At 43.6% G+C, this 21,236-nt stretch overlaps 1 protein-coding gene across 1 annotated transcript in view; it reads left to right on the forward strand.

Annotated features, from left to right (window-relative positions):
• Positions 1-14,824: 14,824 nt before the first annotated feature.
• LG17H1orf21 (linkage group 17 C1orf21 homolog) overlaps positions 14,825-21,236 on the forward strand; it is a 194,033-nt gene continuing 187,621 nt past the window's right edge. Inside the window, exon 1 of the mRNA XM_019738074.2 lies at positions 14,825-15,224. The gene's annotated coding sequence lies outside the window, so the exon portion shown is untranslated. The remainder of the gene's footprint in view (positions 15,225-21,236) is intronic.

A 21,236-nucleotide genomic window follows, 5' to 3' on the forward strand; every position in this document is an offset into this window, starting at 1 on the left:
TCAGAATGTGACCTAATTTGGAAATAAGGTCTTTGCAGATATAATTAGTTAAGATGAAGTCATACTGAAGTAGGGTGGGTCCCTAATCCAATATGATATGTGTCCTTATAAAAAGGAGAAAGTTGAAGACAGACACACACTCAGGGAAAACACCATACGAAGATGAAGGCAGAGATCAGGGTGAAGTTTCTATAAGCCGAGGAATGTGAAATATTGCCAGCAAACCAACAGACCCCACAGGAGAGACATGGAACAGATTCTGTCTCACAGCCCTCAGAAGGTACCAATCCTGCCAACTCCTTGATCTTGGACTTCTAGCCTCCAGAAACATGAGACAATAAATTTGTGTTGTCTAAGCCACTCTGATGGGGGAATTTTGTTACGGCAGCCCTAGCTAACCAATACAGGTGACATAAGTAGTATAGAGAGGGCTGTCCCTGGTGTGATACGTATTCAAAATCTGTACTTATTATTCTCTTTCTGTGGTAGATTTTCATGGACGTTTATGTTTAAGAATGACTTTGGCTACAGGATACATTTGATTTTGGTAGGGACAACTGATGTGATGATTTAATGATTTATGTTAGGAAGGCAGAGATTGGCTAATACAAGTCAGAATAAAAATGTGAAGAAATGGCATTAGGTAAGGGTATGTTACATGGTTTGAGCAAAATATCCCTCTTTAAAGAATGATATTTTTCTGGAAGTTATTAAAAGTTTTTTTTTTAATTTTTTCCCTAGTATTATTTTTCTTCTTCTTAAAGCCAGAAGTTAATGACAACTTCTGGTATATATAGTACATCCTTAGAACTAAAAGAGAACCAACTAGCTAAAACTCAAACAAAGCATGGATGTCTTTAAGAGTTTACTTTCTTATTAGTTGAGAATAAGACCTTCTATGGCTTTGATGGGAAAAGTACAGTAAATTCTTCTTCTATTTCCCTAGAGAACAAAGGCCTTTTATTCCATGTCCAACTTTAAAAGCCGTGGGCTTGATTTGTAGCCATTCATAGACATTCATTCATCCAGCGTTGTTGTCTGAGTGGGCCTTTTACTCCGTTATATTGCTGTGTGTTCAGGTGTTGTGGGCTCCTCCCCTGAGAAGATCTTAAGCTGGTGAGAGAGACAGATGGGTGACCTAATGATTGCACATAAAGGACAAAGAGCATTGACATAGTCAGGAACATGATGCTGGGAGAAGCAATCCTACCTGAGAAAGGGAAGGAGAGCTTCATAGAGAGACTAAATGAAATTTCATCTTGAGGGATGAGTGGATGTTTGTTTAAGTGCTATGGAAAGCACCAATGAGGGGTTCTCAGCTAAGCATGGGAGTCGAGGGGGGGCGGGACTTCCTGGAGGAAGAAGTCTGAGTGACATTTGAAGGAAGGAGAGAGCACAGAACCGTATGGTGGAAAGAGCATAGTTCAAGTGCCTTAAAGTCTGGGAGACACCAGGGAGAGGAACCTGGAGGTATTGGCAGAGGTAAGGTCATAAAAGGTTTTATTTTCCATGCTAAGAAGCCTGGACTTTCTACTGTTGACAGTGAATAAATGTTTTGTATTGTGGTAAAATATTAACAACCTAATATTTACCATTTTAACCATGTTTAAGCATGCAATTCAGTGGCATAAAGTATATTCACAATATTGTACACCCATCACCACTATCCATTTACAGAGTGCTTCATCCTCCCAAACAAAAACTCTACTTATTAAACATTAATTCCCCACTTTCCCTCTGCTCCCCCCGCCCACCAACCCCTATTAACTTTCAACCACTATTCTACTTTCTGCCTCTATGTATTTGCCTATGTTTAGGTACTTCATGTAACTGGAATCGTATAATATTTGTCCTTTTGTGTCAGTTTATTTAGCAATGTTTCAAGGTTCATCTATTAGTAGCATGTAGCAGAATTTCATTTTAAAGGCTGAATTATATATATATATATATATATACACACATATACACATAAACACCGCATTTTGTAGATGTATTCATGTGTCGATGGACATCTGGGTTGTTTCCACCTTTCAGCTATTGTGAATAACGCTGTTATGAATATTTGCATATATGTGTCTATTTGAGTCCCTGCTTTTCATTTTTTGGGTGTATACCCAAAAATGGAATTGCTGGATCATGTGATAATTCTACATTTAACTTTTTGAGAAACCATTGAACTGTGTTTATACCATTTTACAGTCCCACCAGCAATGCACAAGTATTCCAGTTTCTCCATATCCTGGCTGACACTTGTTATGATTTTTGGGGGGGTTGTTTGTTTGTTTGTTTGATAATAGCCATCCTAACAGGTGTGAAGTGGTTTCTCATTGCAGTTTTGATTTCCATTACCCTAAATATTAGTGATGTTGAGCATGTTTTCATGTGCTTATGGGCTATTTGTATTCTTTTTTAAAGAAATATCTATTCAAATCCTTTGTCTCCTTTTTTAATTGAGTCGTTTGCTTTTTTTGTTATAGGCTTGTTGTAGTTCTTTATGCATGGTAGATATTAATTTCTTACCAGATACATGACTTGCAAATATTTTCTCCCATGCCATGAGTTGCCTTTTCACTTGTTTTGATAGTGCCCTTTGATGTACCAAAGGCAGAAAATAATTTTAAGCAGAGGATTAATATTTTCTGATTGATGTGTAGAGAGTGGATTTGAGTCGGTCAAGGTCAAGGGGCTGGGAAACAGGTAAATAGCTGCAGGATCCAGACAAGCGATGGCGGGGACTGAGCTCAAACCAGCAGAGAAGAAATGGAAAGGAAGACTTCTTTAGGAAGTAGAAGCAACGGGACTCTGGTGACAGTGTAGAGATGAAATGGACAGAGGGAGGAAAAAGTATTGAGAAACTACTTCAATATTCAGCAGGAAATGATGAGACCCTGAACTGGGGGAACAGAGGAGAGAGTCGAATTTGAGCAGGTCAAGTTGTGATTGGACAGGTGTGGGAATGGGAGGAGAGATGGATGACCGACAAGCATGGGCAGCCTACTAAAATATTACCTTAATTTATAGTTAACAACCTAAATTAAATTAGTCGAGATGTGTCAACTCCTCTGGTAGCATGGTTTAATAGAGCTTGCCCTGAATTCTTCTTCCTACCTCACTTTCTACTGGAATCATTTGTTTTTGGAAAAGTATCTTCTATGATTTATCACTGCTGACCATACCAACCTCAAAATCTTTTTGGAAGGATATGGGATAATAAATGTCAGTAAATAAACCCAGGTTGAAATCGGGGCTGCCATCTACTAGCTTTGTGATTTTGAATAAGGACCTAAAGTCCATGAGCTTTCCTGTGCGTTCATGTCTGCTCGTTGGGTGTCATGCTCCTTCCTCAAGGAGATGCTGTGAGTATCGAATGGACGTGACTTAGGTCAAGCCTTAGCACTATGCCTAATATGCAAAGTCTCAATACTCGTCAGCTGTTGTAATGGCTGCTATTCTACTTCCATGTCCAAAGGCCAAGTCCAGTTGGATCTGAAATAGCTTGAAGGCCGTGAGGAAACAGGGCGGCCCAGCAGTGAGCAGTGAGGGCCATACATGCAGGCCAGGAAACTCTAGCTCTTCACTCAGTGGGCATCATGGAAGAAGCACAGACCTGGAATGAGAACACCCCAGGTTTAAATTCTGACTCTTCTGTTGACTAGCTGTAGACTTCAGTGGGGGTGACAGCAGGTCATGTGAAGGGAACACTGGGCCCCACTGTTTGCCATTGTTTTATCTGTCTTGAGAGGCATGACATCCAGTAGAAATGGCAGCTCCCCTTACTCAGAGCCCAGACCTATAGAATCGGCATTGGATCCCCCACCCCCAGGGTTGTGGCGGTCAGCCTGGATGACACACGGGATTGCATTCAGAATGTTGATGGTACCAGGTACGAGAACTCACACATTTTCTCTATCAAAGCCCATGTTCACGATCACAACGTACTTCCTCTAACCTCTGTGCAGGGCTGGGTCTTAGCTTGGTGACCACTCTGAACCTCAGGCAAACTCTGGGGGCGTGAGTTACAGCTGTGATGCTGTCATAACACTCATCACAAGGTGACTTCCTGACAGGTTCTCTCTGCCAACAAAAGGTCACAGCTCTTTTGTAGCTGAGAGTGGGAAGGACTTTGACACTGTCGCATTTAAAACATTTTCCCCCCTGTGGGTTCAGTTGGAAATAGTGACGTCAAGCATTTAAAGGGGTTGTGCCCCGTCTAGTTATATTTGTACAAGGAAATGGTAAAGAAAGATCCTTCTATATGTACACATACAGAGAGAGAGAGAGAGAGAGAGAGAGAGAGATTAAGAAACCATAGTCTGTAACCACATGATTTTACTATTTCTGAAACAGGCTAACCCAAGCTTTGAAGAACATATGACACCACCCCTCTCTCCACAAAAAAAAGGCAATATGGCAGCTGGCAGCTTTTATGATTTTTTGTCTGTTGTTTAATTCTCTTACTAATAATGCTAATTAACTTGTTACTGTACTTTGTCTACCTTCAAAGGGAGTTACACGCAGTGGAGGGTACGAGTCATTACCATGTGTGTTCCATAAGCTAACAGTGACCCACACACATTGCTGACATTCAAAATGGGAAGATGTCACATAACAATCCAGATTTCTGGTCTCTCTTGATAATGCACAGATGTTAATAGCAGCTGGAGCAGAGAGGTACCCCATGCACCTCAGTCCCCACTTAGCCTGCCTCATGGCTCAAGATATTTCCAGGCACTTACAGTCCTGTGAGTAAGAGACCCTTCCATCACACACATTCCACACTCTACGGAGCATTTGAAATGTCGTTGGTCTGAATCAAGATGTGTCATAAATATAAATACACAGTGGATGTTAAAGACATATCCCAAGAAAAAAAGTAAAACATTAACAATTTTTATATTGATTACATGTTGAAATGATAATATTCTCATGTATTGGGTTAAATACAATCTTGTAAAAATAATTTCACCTGTGTCTCTTTAGTTTTCGATGTAGACACTAGAAAATTTAAAGTGGCATATGTGATTCCCATTATCTTTCTATTGGTCAGCACCGGTCTCTTTGGTGAGTGTGTGTTCAGCAGAAACGTATCCAAACTCCAAGAAGTTGGGGTGAAGTATGCTCACGAATGGAAATTGAGCATGGATCTGAGTAGATGAAATGGGAATAGATCTGTGTTTATTACCTCACGAGCCTGAAATGGCAACGGGCTCTCCGATCCCTTTCTGACCATGCGTTGACTGTGCATTGGTGGTGACGATGTCACGATGTCACGTGACTGTCTGAGGAGCAGCGGGGCGGGGGTGGGGGCAGCAAGGCTTTGAACTTCAAGACTGCTGGGAAGTTATGTTTGCTTGGGTCCTGTGAGAAAGCAAACCCAAGATGGGATTATGTATGCAAGGATTTCCTTAGGGAAAATGCTCCTGTGAGAAAAAATAGGGAGGGACCCAGAGAAGGCTGGGAGAGCTGTCCAGCGGTGATGAAGGAGCAAGAGAGAGAAGGTTGGGGGGAAAGGGTGCTAGGCTGCCCTGCAGTCTGAAGAAGGTTCAGCAAACAGCAGAGTCCTGGAGGCAAAGTCGGGGGTCAGAGGAGCCTGTGTCTCTCAGGAATGCAGCTGCCAGAATCCCTGCTGCCCTTGGTCATTGTCTGGAAGCACCGCTGGGAAGCGTGGCCTTTGCACAGACACATCAGTGGGTCTCACAAGGAAGCAACTGGGGCCCTTGGTCAACTGCGTTCTCTCTAGTTGGAGGTCTGCAAGGGTGTTCTGTGGCTGCCGTAGAAGCCAGCTCCTGTACCTTTCAGGCTGTTAGACAACCTAGGAAAAGCATGGCTAGAATATTCTCTGCAAGAGAGCCAAGACTCAAAATGGCCACTCTTTTCTCTCATCCTTGGAATACCTGCACCTTTACCTGTCAACACAGGCCTTGTGGTTCCATCCTTGAATTATCTGTATGACTACCCTCTGAAAACTCTATGTAAACAGATATATATGTCCTTAAAGAAAAAAGCACAACTCCAAAATATATTATAATATGAGTTGACATGCTGAACAAGCTTGCAGGGAGCAGAATGGGGGTTTGAACTAAAACCCTGAAAGATCGCTTCCAGTCCCAATAGCTATACTTCTCTAATTGTTCTCGGGAAAGACTCTCAAAGGTATAAGACTCTTTTTTTCAATAACCTTTTTCTCTAACTATGAAAGTAAAATGTACTCTTTGAAAGTGGAGAAAACATTTTAAGAAGCAATCTCTCGAAATCCCACCACAGAAATCACCATTATTAACATTTTAATATTTTTCAAAGCACATGTGTATATATTTTAACTCATTTATGGTCATGCTATATATACAGTTTGATAGTCTCTTTTATAGTATAATGTATCATAAACATTTTTCCATATCATTAAAAACTTCTTAGCAGGGTATATATTAGTGTACATCTATGAATATTTCCTTACGATAAATTCCTAGATGGCTAGTACTTCCTTGGCAAAGGGCATACAAATGTCTAATGCTTTCCGTATGTACATTGATAAATTACTTTATCAGCAGCATATGAGAGTGCCTATTTCCCTAAACCTTCTTCAACTATTGAGAGAGTAATTTTTAAAAATCTTTGTCAGACAGGGAGAAAATGGCATTCTATTTTTAGTTCATGTGAACTATAACATTGAACATTTTAACTTATTTTATTAATAATTTATATCTCCTCTTTTGTGAATTATTTCCTTATTTTTTGACCAGTTTTCTTTCAAATCTGTGTCTTTTCCTTGTTGGTTTATAGGGCTCTTTACATATTAAAGGCCTAACCATTTATCTATCAAATATATTGCGAATATTACCCTAGTGTGTCATTTACTTTTCAATTTTGTTTATGATATTTTCTAATATACAATTGTTTTATGCATTCAAAAGTATCAATTTTTCCTTTAAGAGTTCTGCTTAGCTAAGGCCTATTTAGATAATAGGTATTAGATAATACCTATTTCAATATGATGTAACATTTTAACCTGTGTTTTTTTCTTCTACTGAAAAGAAAAGAAAAGTGGCTTTACTTTTCAAGTTGCAAAGTAGAATTGTGTTCTTTGATTTTTTCCCCCTATTTTTTCTCCATGCTTTTCTTTATTCTCTCTCTTCTCTCTTATAATCAGTTCATATCAGGATAGCCAGTGGGTGATATCAGGAATAAATAACTCATTCAGTAAACATTTTTTGACTCCCACAATTTACAAAACTTTGAGCAAAGGCTTATAGGAAATGTGAAGCGTAAGTGAGTACTGGCTATAGCAACTGTCATCATAAAATTATATGCAATCTGCAACAGAAGAACACATGAAAAGATGTTCAACAAACTTAGTCATTAGGGAAATGCAATTGAAAACCACAGTAAGACATAGAACAAAAAGGACAGGCAATAACAAGTGTTTGTGAAGATGTGGAGAAATGGGAACCCTCCTATTCTTTGAGGGGATAAAAATGTTTTACAAGTAGATAGTGGTGATAGTTGCATTGTCATGTGAATATAATTAAAAGGACCGAACTGTACCATTTACAAAATGCGTATCTGCCATGTGACAGTCAGAATTGGTTGACTTCCATAACACATAAAGCAAATCTCAAAGGCTTTTAAGAAAACCCAAAACTTCAATAGGAGGTTGAAGAGGAACAGCTCACTTGGGACAACGGGGATTTGGGAAAGCTTCTCAGAACAAATGACATCTACGCCAGACCACAAAGAACAAGTGATAATATAATAATAACCATTTGCCACGCATCCATATCTGCTCTGCAAATGTGCAAAATGCCAGGCCTTTGTTCCTAATTCTCCATGTACATGGTTTGGCCCTTTTGCTGCAGATGAAGGAACCAAGGTTCAGAAAGGTCAAGATGGCTTGCCAAGAGGTAGCAGTGAGTGAGGGGTAGAGAAAGAGCATGCTCTTGAAATGTGTAGGGGTTTGAGCCATCTACACCGAGGAAACAGGTGCAAGGCACCGGGATAGAAAACAGAATATGGAAGGGAGCCATCGAATCAGCCAGGTAGCTGGGCCATCAACCAGTTAGCAGTTGGGGCTGCGATCAGTCTGCAAAGTAGGCAAGAGCCAAATTATGTGTGGTGGTGTTTGTGTGATGGAGAAGTTTAGACCTCGTTTTGGACTCATCAAGAGCCAGAGGCTTGCAACCTGGAACAGTGTTTTAGAGAAAGGATGGTGCTTTCAAGAAAGGACAATCAGGACAGTGTACAACCAGAGAGCCGGCAGTCAAGGTCTCTAAGAGTCCAGCAGACGCACCAAGGCGTGGACGGCGGCTGCAGAACTAAGCCAGGAGGAGAGGAGGAAAGAAATTAAACCACCATTTCCAACTGGTGAAAGGCTTTTCAATGTTTCTGCTGCTGGTTGCCTTTCAGTAACACTGGGCATTTTGCAGAAGGCAAAGCTGTCCTTCCTAGACAGTGTTTTTGGACCAAGGATGGATTTAATTAAGCCAACTGCTGAAGGATGGAAATGCCATGGTGTCCCCAGCCGTCTAGCCACCTTGGCTCTGTAATTTCCTACCTCCATGAATCGATTCATTGTCTTCTTGCTGGGAGAACCCCCAGGAAGCTTCTGATTAACCAGCAGGTATCATGGTCCCACCCTGCCAATCCTGTTTTCCTCATTCTGGCCCCTCACAGGTGATAGAAACCACAATGGAGAAAGTGAAAAGTGTACTGAGGCTACTTACCACTCAGTGGACCCCGGAAGATAAAATGGTTCTTTTCTATGCATGGTGGCTCCCATTAGTATGGTGTCATCTAGGCACCAGGTCTAACAGGGATTTCCAGCTCTGTCACTTATTAGCTGAGTAACCTTGGCTTTACCCTAATAACTTCACCCTGCTGCTCCTCAGATTGTGCATCTAGAAAATTGAGATAGTCGTAATAACAATACCTTCACAGCATTTTAGGGGTGCTTCAATCAGTTAAAACACGAGGGGAGTTTAGAAAACTTCCTGATTCTATGCGAACATGCCAAAACTATTTGAAGCACTTGTTTTGGAATTTCCCAATTCCTTTCTTTCTCCCCGTTAGAAAATGATCTGAAACCAGCGGGTTGTTTGTATCTCGATGGCAGCACTATTTTCCGTTAGCTCTTACAAATTTTAATTCTCAATAATTTTATCTGTAACCATTCCATAACATCGGAATCAGTACAGCTTCTGAAAATTAATGTAATGAGAGGTAATGCTTTACTAGTTTTAGGGTATCATGGTCCCTAATTATGGGACTTGCTTAATTATGGTGAAGGGAGCTGAAACTTTACTCCTTAACTGTATCTCGTCAATATTGTTTCACTTTCTGAAAGGGAGTCGGGAAAGGAGAGGCCATGTTCAAAGAGGTAATGCTGAGCTAGACATGAAAATAATGGGGATTTTGTTTGTTTGGGCTCTCTCGCTCGCTTTCTCTCTCTCACACACACACGTTCATCCTTTTTCTTCTTTTCACCACATTTCTGTGTGTCACAGTTGCAGAAATTTCTAGTTATCAGTATTGGCTTTCCATTATTACCAAGAGGAACCCACATAATAACTTCATAACAACTTAATGACTACCTGACCTCCACGGCTGGAGGAGACTCTGTTGTCTGGCCTAAGTGCTGTAGTAACAGCAAAGCCTTCAGTTCTCACAGAGCTTACGATCAATTGGAGAGACATGACCAACCTGTGAAATAACAGTGCTATGAGCACTTATAAGCTGGAAGTAGGACAATACTCTAAACAGACATCAGTGAGCACCAGATGACTTCATCTGTTACACCCACAGTGACGGAGGCCTTATGGGAAAAAGAGAGCTAACTTCTGATAGCTGGGCAGGTATAGGCAGCTGGGAGGGAAAGGAAGCACACAGCCTCGGGGGCGTAGCTGACCCCACCAGGGTGTTTGGAGTTCTCCTCCCTCTGCTTCATCCTTCTCTTTCACGTAGGGTTGAGTGTCGTGCCTTGGTTATGGGTTCTTAACACTCCTTGATTCAAATGACTTCATTCCATCTTTTCATCTATCTACCCAACTTTTGAAAAAGAGATAAAAGAAAATACATACCCCCAGGGGAAGCCCAAGGAAGAAATAAATAAAAACAAGAGCCATAATTTTCATATCTAGAAAAGCAAGTGACTCAGAGTAATTCAAACATCGGGGAGAGACCAATTAGAATCATTAGCAAATTGTTAGCATTGGAGTTAAACTATCTGCTCTGATTTAGCCTGCACTCAGTAGGAGCTGTGTGGTGTCACTAGAATTAGTCATTATAAACAAAATACATAAACAACCATCTATCCACAACTGCTTATTGGGCGCTTTACCTCTGTGTACATTATGTACCCCACAAGGAAGATTTGGACACACACACGTGCGCGCACGCACACACCCATCTAGTCTCAAATCTTGATGGGGGAGTTAATATAAAAGATGTCTCGGGTCCTCAACTGTGTAAGGGTGTAAAAATCTCAGTAAGTGAGGAAGACTATGGGATACCCCAAAAGTTCAGGAACTCAGAAGCGGGGCTGCTCAGAATAGCACACTTCAGAGTAGTACTTATTTTAGGATATTTACTTGATTTTGAATAATCCTGCCAAAGCTAGCTTTAACTTGATTATTCAGAAAAATCAACCTGATTGGAGGAATCTTTTAAAATAAATTACATAAAATGAATTCCTGTCGATTTATATGAGAAGTTATGAGGCGTATAGCTTTTACTATTTTTATACGTGTTGATTTTACTATTCTTTTTTCAATCATCCTGTGTTTTCCTTTGTAATAGTCCATGGTGATGGGAACCTATATTGTCTTGCTTTGGACTGCTACAACAAAATACCACAGACTAGGTGGCTTAAACAACAGGTATTTACTTCTCTCACAGTTCTAGAGGCGGGAAGTCTGAAATCAGATGCCAGCAGGTCGGGTTCTGGTGAAGACCCTTTCCCTGGCTGTGTCCTGTGGGTAGGGGTAGGGTGTGTGTGTGTGTGTGGGAGGGGGGGTTGAGGAGAGCACTCTGCTCTCATCTTAAGGGCACTAATCTCATTATGAAGACCCCACCCTCACAAGGTCATCTCCCAAAGACCCTACCTCCTAATATCATCCACATTGGGGGTTGGGGCTTCAACATCTGAATACAAGCCTTCAGTCCATAACACTAATTAAAAATAAGAAAAAACTCAACTTATGTGCTATGAATGGCCCTATAGAGCCAAGTATTTATAAGTTAAATCTTTAAGAATAAAAGAAAATTCGTTATGATACTAATGCCTTTGAAGATTAAAATTATGCTTTTCTGAACAAAAAAGATGTCACTTTAAACAATTACATTTAGACTATTTGAAAATAGGGAATTCCAAGATTCCAGTGGAGCAGAAGGGCAAAGAGAAAATGGTTTTATTACTTGTATGTGTGTGTGTGTGTGTGTGGGGGGGAATCATGTTTCATTCTTTTTATAAGTATGTTTATAGTCATCTTAATAATGATAAATAGCTAGAGAGATTATTCTGTAGTAAAATGTCTTGTAGGTTTCGCTTATGCTAACCAGAGATTTGCAGACAGCTCCTGCTGCATGGTTTGTGGTGCATTTCCACATCTAAGGTGTCTCTCCATCACCTCAGTGTCCCATCCTGTCGGTCCTCCTCCCCACCCACCGTACGCTTCCTACCCTCTCTTCTGCAGCCCTTGTTGAAGTCTCCAATAGTCCACTGCCACTACAACGGCCGTGTGCAAAAAAGTGTGTGTGTGTGTGTTTGTGTGTGGTGTGGGAGTCTCCACTCCCATCTCTTCCAGTTTTGCGAGGGGGAGGGGAAGGACATGTCCCAGATATTCCAGATGAAATTAGGAATAAGTTTGCACATTAAATGTTTATCAAAGCAGTTAATTTCTACAGAAATTCCAGCACCAAAGAGGGTTTACTGAGAAGGAAAAGGGGCTTAAGTTTCATAGTCCCTTATTGACAGGAGCCCTTCCAAAGAAGTTTTGTATATTTGTTCCTTATCTTAAAGATGGCGCCCCAAATTCTAAGGCTTCAGACCCTACAAAACCTGGATGCTTTCTGGTTAGCATTTTGATTACAGGATTCCTTTTTACAGACTTTTTGTAGACTGTTCGAGAACCTCACTACCATAAAAAATGTTGCTTCTAAGAAATAGCTTCTATTGAGAAACAAACACTAACCACATACAGTCTGTTCTAGGCCCTAGGAAGTTGTATAGTCCCTAACTAGGTACTTAATAAGTGTTTGCTGATCGAATAACAGTGAAATAAATGAAGGGAAAATGGACATCCTTGAAGTACATACTGAGTGCTTCTCTCTGGGTGGTAGGATTATGGGGATTTTTATTTTCTTCATACTTGGCTGAGTTTCCAAAATTTTTAAATACAGTTGACCCTTGAACAACATGGGGGTTAGGGGTGCCGACCTGCGACGTTGAAAATTCATGTATAACTTTTGACTCCCCCCAAAACTTAGTTGTCCCTCAGTATCTGCAAGGGATTGTTTCCAGGGACCCTCTGGATACCAAAAATCTGTCGATACTCAAGTCCCTATATAGTGGCTATTATCAATGGATACAGTTGGTCCTCTGTATCCATGGACTGACTCCCAACTGTGGGTCATCAAAAACAGTACAGGTATTAATTGAAAAATATCCAGGTGTAAGTGGACTCACGCATTTCAAACCTGTGTTAAGGATCAACTGTATTCTACAATGAACATGTATTTGAATAATTAAAAACTTGCTTTAAAAGGGCATAGTATGACTGTCCTTTGATGTACACAGGTATAAAGTGCTTGCTCTGTGGTTTTCAGGACGCCCAGTCAAAGAAGACCCACAATGCCTTGCCCTCAAGAAAACTGCAGTGCCAGTCACTGTTCTGAGCCCTGGAAGGATAGGCCACAACACAGGTCAATATTTATAGAGCTTGTTCAATTCAGGGTGGTCTCTGTAGATGAGGGAAGAAGAGGAGTGGGGAAAGACAAAAGCTTGCTATCCTAAGGATCCTTTTATATAGCATTATATGTTTGTATACAGATATATAGATAAACACACCCACATCTTAGCTACATACTTCTTTCATTTTACCATAAGAGAAGGTTTCAGGCTTGGCCCAAAAACCCCAGAAAAGGGTTGACTACATTTGGGATAAACCCAGAGGATGGATCCCCCCTCTCCCAACTTTTAGGAGGAATGCAAAGAGGAAAAGAAATCTACTAAATTGGGGGTTAAAATATATATCGGAAACAACAGTTCATATTTATCGAGTTTTTGCCACGTGTCAGGCATTATGCAAAGTGTTTTACATAATTGCCACCTCACTTTATTTTCCTTTTACTTCCTATGAGGTAGGAGCTAGTGTCAATTCCATTTTACAGATGAGGAATGGAAGGCTAAAAGAAATTAAACAAGTCACCAAAGGGAAGGGATGGTGGCTGGAAGGCAGCCTCTGAATGGAATCCTAATTAGCCCAATCTCCCTTCTTAACCACTCTTCAGGAGGCTAGACTACAGAGAGTTCTGGTTCCAAAGAGAAAAATGAAATAGAACATGCGTAATTAAAAAAAAAAGGAATACAAGTGAGTTTCAAAAACAATGCAATACCAGCCTTTTAAAATTGAAAAAGGGAGTGCACTGGAAAACCATCTTTTTAATCAAAAGGGCCGACTTCCTAGCCATTGTGGGTGGCTATGAACTCATTTCATTAAATTATGAATTTGCTTTTCAATTACGTGTCTCATCACCGTCACAGTTCAGGTGTGGCCTTTTCTATTTTCCAAGTTCATTTTGGCCGAAAGTGAGAAATGATTCGGTTTGAGTGTAATCCGCGCGACCCGAGGAGGATCTTTTTTGCCCCTATTGTTTTCTTGGGTGTCCTCACTCTGGAGGCCTGACATTCCTCACGTGTCTAGGGCAATGCAGGACCAGCGAAGCGCGGGGAAGCCACACAAAGGCATCCGACCGCTATCAACGCCGAAAGATCAATTAAGTGCGCACACCGAACACCCAATATGATCGGGGAGAGGAGAAAAATACCTTCTAGAGGATTTTAGGAAATTGGTTGACCGCTTGTGAGGGTCCATGAAAAACTGAACAGATAAAGTGGTGGACGGCGATCTTTCCGGATCCCTACCCCTCCCACACGCGGCCAACAGGCGCGGCCTCAGACCTTTAATCCCAAAAGGCCAGAAAGGGAGGGGATGAGGCGCAGGGAGCCAAGTCTCGCACCCTTGGCGCGCCCATCTCTTTACCCTTCCCCCCCCTCCCCCAGTGCAGCTACTGCCGAATCGCCCAGGCTTCATTCATCTTGCAGGCGCCGCGGCTCCAGGGCCCGGTGGAGGGGGTCTGGTGACCGGGCCGGGGCCGCTGGGCTGCGCCGCGCGCCAGGGATGCCCGGCCTTCCGTCTGTCTGCTTCCTGCAGGCGCAGCACGGCATTTGGGCCCACGGGTTGGCCTGGGTCTCCCGCAGAGTCAGGCCCTCCGGGTTCCGAGCCGCCCCGTTGCTCCCACGCCACCGCACCGGTGACGGGACCAGGACGCCCCTTTCCCGCCGCGGTCTCCCCTCCCGCTGGCCCACCTCGCGGGGCGCGCGCGCGCGCACACAGACACAGACACACATACACACACACACACACACAGTCGCCCACACCGCCGGTCCTGGCTCTCCTTCCCTCCCCGCAACCCTTCGCAGCCCAGATCGCCCGCTTGCCGGGTCCCATCCTCCGGTGCGCGGCGCCCTCGCGGCCTCCGCAGGCCCCTCCCCGGGGGAGGGAAGCAGGACGCGCGCGGGAGCCGGGCGGTGGGGGAGTGTCTGGCTGCCCCCGCCCCTCGAGTGAGTGACTGGGCAAGGAGGTCCCCTCCCTCCCTCTTTCCCTCCCTCCTTCCCGGTCCACTCCCTCGCTCGCTCCCTGCCCACTCCCGGGGGGACGTTCCGCGCCGCGGCTGCCGGGGCCGCTGCTTCTTTCACACTTTAGTTGGGAGCTGCGCGCCGCGCTCAGTTACTGGCGAGCTGGCCGCGCGCCGCCGCCGCCCGCCCGCACGCACGCGGGCCCGGCTTCGGGGTTCTCGGCTTTTACTCCCGGCGACTGGGAGGAGGGGGAGCCCCGGGCACACTGTGGGGAGGAGGAGGAAGAGGAGGAGGACGGAGGAAGAAACCAGACGCGGAGGAAAGGGGCGGGGGGCGGGAGGCTTGCCACCTTCAGCCCCCCCTGCGAGTGCCCAAGGTAAGCGGGAGCCATCGCCAGCCCCGGGGCGGGGGGAGTTGGCGGCGGTGCCCGCCCCAGCACGGCTCCCCGGGCACGCCCGGGTGGGCTGGGAGGGAGGCCTGCGGGGTGTCTGCCGCGCGGAAGGGATGGGAGCCGCGGTCGTGGCGCTGCCCGCCTGCGGCCCGGGCTGGGGGGCTGCTGCTGGTGCGGGGCTGGTGGTGCTGCCAGGAACCGAACCTGGGGTGGGGGGCGCTGCAGGGGGCGTCTGCTGGCTGAAACGGAGGGATTGGGATGCGGTTGGGGCTGCTGACGGCTTTCGTCACATCGAGGCCTGGGTGGCTGGTGTTAGACACCCCTCCCTTCCCACCCGCACCCCCGCCGCCCTCAGCCTTGCTGCACCTCTAGCTTTGCATGTAGCCGCCGTACTTTGCAAGCCAGAGCTTGAAAGAAAAAAACAAAATTCAGGATCCTTTGCTGTGTCTCCAAATCCCTTCTCCGGCTGTGACTGATGGATATGTTTGTGTGGGTGCAGTGATCCCCAGGTTTCTGAAGTTTTGACCTTTTTGGGGGTGGCTGGTCTCGGTGCATCTGTTTGTCTGCCTCGATGTATTTATTATTCGTGCCCATGCGAGGCTGGCGGAGAGTGCTTGGTAATTGAACAAGGAAAAAAATTTCACTCCCCTCTGCAGGCAGTTTGCGAAGTGCGGCCGCCGCGGCTGCCTCTCTGGTCGGCTGCTGTACGTCCTTCCCCTCTCATCCACCCTGCCCCCTCCCTCTAGGAGGGATTTTCCCCCCCTCTTACTGTTTGTGTGAGAACAGTCCCCGGGCTTAAGGGCTCTCATCTCCCATTCATTCCTCTTCTAAAAAGCTCTGATTTGGCTAAATTTGGGGTGGCTTTCTTTGCTCCAAGAGTTGCGCGGTCAAAGATAAATAGAAATACACAGAAACACACATTAATCCTGAGATGACAAGCTCAGTGTGAGACAGAAGTGTTTTGTTTCCAGTAGGAAGTTGACGACCTATGTAGGAGGTATCTTCCATCGTGTGTGGGTTAGGAAAATTGTTTTAAAATAGATAGTGATTGTGTTGTGCGTGGTTGGAAGACAGCCATAAGTTCAGCTATTGGAGCAACTCTGAAAGTGATACACCCCGGTGACACAGAACCTCGGTAAAGACACACAGGCTCTGACTCAGATGTGGAGGGGGGGCTGACACACCACGGATTTCATGTAGCACTTGCTGTTTTTTGTTTTGTTTTGTTTTGTTTTTGTATTTAAGGAAGCAGTATGGACTTTTTGGAGAAGTGACACGTTCCTTACACTCACAAATGTTATGAACACTTCTCTACTCCAGGTGGTGGGCTCACCTTCCACCCAACTAGAATAACCTTCCAGTTGGGTAGAATTAGCAGGTACCAGGGTAGAAAAAAATCATGGGTAGAATGGACCTGGGCTACTTTTAGCTCGCTTGGGGGAAAAGGTGATGTTTCTGAAGAGTCTTTAAGTCCAAGATCCTCAATTTGGGAGTTTTCTGCCCTTTTTCATACTTCTGGATTATAGGATCCATAGAACATGTTCTGTGTTGGCTATTTGGAAATGCAGTTGATCAGACATGGGAACTAATTTAGACTTGATCACCTCTTTTGGTTTTGCTACTTAAGAAGTGTTTATCTGCATTCAACCAATGCTGGGAGTAGCCCTTCACCAATCACAAATGCAGCCTTGAAATGAACCTCCCCTCATGTTTCCTGCTGTGCAAACTGGGTTCAGAGAACCGCTCTGGAAGGCTGCTAGGAAAAGCAACAAAGACAGCAAACTCGGACTTGCATGAGTAGATGCCCAAGGAGGAGTGGGGTACATCTCTTGTCAAGAATATCTCCATTTGGGCGTATTTCCAAGAAAAATGGCCTTGGTTGGCAGGGAGGTCTTATATCCATTGTTAGAAGTTGATCCTGGAAGGACCCTGAGGTTCTAGCTTCCCACCTCAGCACTGATTCAATTTCACTGGTTGAGAGAACTGATAATATTGTTTTCTCGCCTAGTAATTTATCCTTCACCCCCCTCCCCCCACCTCACTTTATTGCCAAGCATGGATATCTGGGGATTAATAGGCCAATATATACGTTGTGGGAGCTTCTTAAAGAATCACAGGGATAAATCAAGAACTTGTTCATTAATTGGTACTATTTGATGGGATTGATTAGAAAACCCTACCAAAGAGGAAGGTGGCTTACCCCAATAAGAGTATCATTTCCAGGCTGATGACACCTCAGGTTGGATTTTTGACAGGCACACCTTGAGTATTACATCCTGAGCGGTTTGCTCTAGGCTCTTAGTGGCCCCTTTCTACTGGGTATTTTCTGTCAGAGAGTGAGACACCCCAGGCTGGGAGAGGGAGTGTCATGTCACCTCCCATTAGGGCAAGAGAGGGCAGGCCACTCATTCAAAGGGTCCTTAGTGATAAAGTATCACCAGCTTCTGTTGAACTTATCAATACAACTTGGAACCATATGTGGCACACACAAGGGCAGTTTGGGCCATTTTTTATGGTCCTTTAGAATTTTAGAAGTCCCCTAGTGTGGGAGAAGTAAAAGTTGTGATTAGGTTCTCATTAAAAACATTAAAAGCAGATTGCAATAGACCAGCATAAAATACTGCTTAGAAAACTGAAAAGCTGGGATAGGGCCCGTGTGCAGGGAGGATTGCAACACTGAAACTGTATTTAAAATTGGTGACAGTTATGACTTTGAGAGATCATAATTCAAGCGCTTATCTGAAGTGGCATGTAAATTATGTACATGTACACATATTTTTTAAATAGGCAATTATTTAGCTTGACTGTCTCAGTTCTGAAGTTTCATTTCACAAGTTACAGTTGCAACAAGAAACAACTTGAAGTGCTGTGGTTGTGCAATTATGACAAGAGTGGTTGGACGTACAGGACCAACATAGACGTGAACACACAACAGTGTTTGAAGTCACCAAGTATATTAAGAAGTTCCTTTACTTTTTTTGTTTTTGTTTTTTGTTAAACGTTTTCTTGGAAAATGTACTTCCTAGGTTGTAGGCTGGTCACATAATGTAAAGATTGCTTGCTCTCTGCACTTGTGGAAGGAGATGTAGCTTTCCCAATCTGAAATGGAAACTGAGAAGATTCATCTGTGTCACCCCCAGGGCAGCCAGCACACTCACTACCTTGCCCTTGGAAGTCCCTTGAGTGATTGAATCGAATGGAATTCCCCGAATTAGTTAAGATCTATAATGTGTCAAAAACAAAACAAGCAAACAAACTCCTTGGACTACATTAGATGCAGACTTCCATTTTGAGAAATCAGTGCAATAGTTTATTAAGAGCTCCGTAGGATGCCTCAGGTGAAAATTTTAAATGTCAAAAAATATTTGACAGGAAAGTAACCATACCAAGCATAAAGTCCTCTCGAATGACTGGAATTTCTGGTTAGGGCATCTTGATTTGGAATATATGTAATGTCCATATTTGACAAACATTTCCTCCCTCGTGATTGTATGGTCTTTCTCTTTTGTGTCTGAGGGAGTCAGTGAATAACAGTGCCTCACGTTTATAGCGTGCCTTATGGTTCTCAAAGTCCTTCTGGTTACCTGAAGATGTGCGGCAGCCATAGCACTCAGGGTTTCCTGTGCTGGAATATTCCCATCCTGGAGTATGCCTGGCTCCAGGCGTGAAGGAGAGGTCCTGGGGAAGCTCACATTGTCCTACCTCTTGGTGTAGTAGGTTTTCCCAAGGGAGGCAGTATTCAGGATTCACTGCTGCTTCCTCTAAAATAACTTAAAACAAGGAAAGACGAGACCTGTCTGGTACAGTGAGCTCAATTGGCCTGCCAGCATCCTGTCGCTCTGTTCCTCAGTCTCTTCTCACTTTGGGCTGCCTTTTACCTCTTACTGCCTTATGCCAAATGTCCCTTTCACCTTCTATCCTTTCTGAAGCATTTCCATGGTTTTCTGTCCCCCAGATTTTCATCCACAGACCGTCCCGCTTCTTATCCCACCACCTTACTTTTGCCTGCAAGACTTAGGTTTTCTGTGTCTGGGTGATCTTTTCCAGGATTTTAATCACATCTCCAGGCCTACTGACTCGGTGACTCCTCTCACCTCTCTGACATGTGTAGACTTCCTGCTTCCAGCCCAGCTTCTCCCTTCTGCCCTCAGGGTCCCTCTATCTTGTCCTATTTTGCCCCACGCCTGCCTGATTACTCCCACCCACTTCTCTCCATCAAGACTTCAGATACATCTTCCAGCAAGTACCTGCCTCAGCAGGTGTGTGTTTATAGTATTCACGAGTTGAAGTCCACATGTAGAAAAATGGAACCTAAGTTTAGGTCCCCTAAGTTTAGGGATCTTGCTGCCTCTGTTTTCACTATTGATTCTACTACATTTTTGACTTGTTAAGGCTCTTAAGCCATTTAATGATAGCTGAAGTACTTTGCTTCTTTATTTCACTTAGCTATTACATCCTATGTTGGATAATAGATAAAGGAATGGCTCAATGATTATTGCTATTTTTTTAAAAGATTTGGAGAACAAATCTTGAAAAGCATTTCATAGATTTTCATAATGGCACCACTGAAAGTCTTTAGAATCTACTTACTAATCAACAGAAGTCAAATGGTTTATTTAATTTCATCCTCATTACCTTAATTTTGTTCTCCTTTGGTTAAATAAATGTTGGTTAAATAAACGTGAACTAAATTTTTTTTTTATCATTTGTTGTGGTTTTACTTCTCTCCATGAAAACACAAGACACATTTATGCAGAGCAAGGATTCTTTAGCTAAGACCTAACACTGTTGGGTTCGCCTATGAATTTGTGGGCTATGTTGGCCCTATCAGTTGAATCGGTGGGGAAAAAAGTATTAAAGTGAGGACTACTATTGGCAAAACATATTCTATTGACTCATTGTATACAAACTTGGATTGATCTTTTTATAAAACTACTTCAAAAGTAGGTCCAACACTAGTTACGCAATATCCTGAATGCTCCAGGGCTTTGGGAAGAAGGAGCTTTAAAGCAGAGCCAGGAGAGTGGTTTTTAAGTAGGAGCCCCTTTCTTTGATGGATCTATGGTTTATTTGAGTGCAGGGGATATTGAAGTATTTCAGTTCATTGTTAAACCATATGTTAGGACAAATTCCACCTCACATGGGGACTTCTGGTTTTTCCTGCCTGAGCAGGGGAGGGAAAGGACAGTGAAAAGTTGGTGGTTTTAGCTGGCGTGTGGGGACATTAACACAACCCATCATGGTATAGGGAAGATATGCTTAACAACCCAAGAAATGTGGTGTATATCACAGCCACTCCTAAAAGCTTCTCCCTGAACCCCAAAGTTGACAGGAGGTCTGTACATGGTTATTTACAGTGTACAGTGGTGCCCCTGTAGTAACACTACAGGTTCTTTCATGAGAAGATTGAAAGGCCGGGGTGTAGAGTAAGGAGACACTGCAGGCTGCCAGGCTGTGGTTTGCAGAGAACTTTTCAAAGACATAGATAGTTAATATTAATACATGCCAAGTGGTGACTTCAGCAGTTCTATCTGAAAGTTCTGCCAAAAGTAATTTTCCTAAGATAATGTTTTAGCAGTTCTTACAATTAAAAGGTTCTAAAGGAATAAGCAACTTGTATCTCATTATATGTCTCCGGCAGATAACTGTTTTGAGGAAGGAAGTGAGAATCCAGGAACCTTTTTGAGTGGCTTACTATTTGCTGAAAATTCAGATGTTCTGGTTTCTGTGCCAGGAATCCGTGAAAGTCCAGATACAGCTCTAAAAACAAATCTGCCTACCATTGGTGGCCTCCCCATCACCCATCCCTGCCCTGCCTTGGGATCTTCTTCTTTCTGCTGCTTCTCTTGTGGTCCACGCCATTTTTCAAGTCTTAGTTCAAATTCCATCACTTCCAGGCAGTCCCTTTTCTGACCATGGGAGTGGTGACTTTCTTGCCTCTCATGAGGTCCTGTCACACTTATTTGATGTTTATTTTATTTCACTATTAGTTTTGAT

This window comes from Rhinolophus sinicus, linkage group LG17 (assembly GCF_036562045.2).
Source record: "Rhinolophus sinicus isolate RSC01 linkage group LG17, ASM3656204v1, whole genome shotgun sequence".
NCBI classification, from domain to species: domain Eukaryota; kingdom Metazoa; phylum Chordata; class Mammalia; order Chiroptera; family Rhinolophidae; genus Rhinolophus; species Rhinolophus sinicus.